The sequence below is a fragment of the Lipotes vexillifer genome, unplaced genomic scaffold (assembly GCF_000442215.2).
Source record: "Lipotes vexillifer unplaced genomic scaffold, Lipotes_vexillifer_v1.1 scaffold593, whole genome shotgun sequence".
Lineage (NCBI taxonomy): Eukaryota > Metazoa > Chordata > Mammalia > Artiodactyla > Lipotidae > Lipotes > Lipotes vexillifer.
Window position 1 is genome coordinate 130392 of NW_006773778.1, and position 1838 is coordinate 132229.

Consider the following 1838-nt stretch of genomic DNA (forward strand, 5'->3'; position numbering starts at 1 on the left):
TTAAATTTAGTTGGCAAAGACCACATTTAGCTATAAACATGAGTTTAGTCTTCCATGTAGAAACCAAATACTAAACTGTAAAAAAAAAAAAAAAAAAGCTTACTATTGTTTGAAAATACCAATTTAAGTAGAGGATTGTAAAAATGTATAGATCTTTAATAAAAGAATTGACTGTACAAGAGTACTCCCCTTTCACCATATTCCTTTTTACTTCATATGCGAGTTATTGGTTATGCTGTAGGATTTAACTGTTACAGCACTAAAAGGCAACTATTTAGGGAAGAGGCAGAAAAAGGAAAAAGGAATGTATGTAAGGCAGTATTTCCTTTAGGTACAATAAGCATAATAGTGTTTTAGGAAGACAAGGTAAAAATTACTCAAGGCTAGCTTGGTTCTCACTGAATAAAAACAATGGGCTAAATACTGAGCTCCTCTGTGAATCTAATAATCAAGGCCTTGGTCTCTATATTGGTCATCTCTGGGGTACTTGGTCATCTTGGTACTTGCCATGATATTCATCTGGGTATTCTGCCTGATAATCACTATCACTGATTTCCAACCCATTTGTTCCAGTTCCTTGGCTTCCATTGTGAATGACAGGTTCTGTGGGAGCAGCACAGTATTTGGGATCATATAGTTGCTGCCCAAACCCATACACACTCATTCCTTTCTGGGAAGCGACTTTGTTGGTACCCATCTGTAGAGAAATTGTCGAGTTGTTCACCGGTTGTAATGTTAGCTTCTGATCGTAGATGTCTCTTTGGGTACCCGGTGCTAACATCCCCACCTGGCTGTCTCCTTTGTTGGTGCCCATCTGCAGACTAACCGTGGTCTGATCAAAAGGTTTGTCAGTTTGCATTTGGGGATCATAAAGATGCATCCTAGTCCCATAGGCTGTCATACATGCTTGTCTGGAGCATTTGTTGGTTCCCATCTGCAAACCAACTACACTTTGGCCAGCTTTTAATTTTCCTTCATCAAAACGTCTTGTTTTTCTGTATACTTAACTCTAATGTCAATGGTTGTATGGAATCCTTTTGTTTTAGCCAGACCTGCTAGGGCCACCAGTGTAGTCTGAACCTGGGTCATGTTTCCATTCTCAAAAAGATCATTTGCTTCAAGTATGTCATGTGGTTTCATACCATAAGCCTGAATAGCTTTGATAAAGTTGCCAATATTCTCCAACTGAGGCCAGTTTAATGAGGATTCACTGACTTTCTTCACTGAGCCCGGCTGTAGCTTGTTTATGAGTTTGCAGAGGATTATGCCATCTTTTAAGCCCAGCTGAAAGTTGTTGCCAGTGCTCATGCCGGTCACCTCTTCTATCCAATTGCGAAGATCTTCTTTTGCTTGATGATCATACTTGGAAGCAATCTTGAGCCCATAGGAAGGGCCCTTGTTGAAGTGGGTCATGATGATTCGGTCGGCGGGTAGAGGCTGAACTCTGGTCCGGGGGTTTCTCGTGCTCGGCTTCCCCGCTCCTGGCCCCGAGAAGTGGCCGCACCACAAGATGATCCGATCTCGCTCCCCTGGGCGGTGCATGAATCGCTCGGCGGCGGCAGGGTGCGGGCGGTGCCTTGGCTACTCAGTCGGACGAGGTCCCGGAGAGCCTCCTGGTCGGCTCCGGAGACCCACATGAACTCTCCAATACTATCTTGAATAAACATGACAAGAGTGGGTGTTCTTGTCTTGTTCTTGAACTTAGAGAAAATGGTTTCAGCTTTTCACCATTGAGTATAATGTTGGCAATGGGTTTTCATATATGGCCTTTTTAATATGTTCCCTCTATACCCACATTGTTGAGAATTTTTATCATAAATGGATGTTAAATATTATCA

General features: G+C 42.4%; 1 pseudogene; it reads right to left on the minus strand.

The window, feature by feature from the left end:
- Positions 1 to 441: 441 nt before the first annotated feature.
- Positions 442 to 1413, minus strand: LOC103085200 (calponin-3 pseudogene; annotated as a pseudogene).
- Between the last annotated feature and the right edge of the window lie 425 nt (positions 1414 to 1838).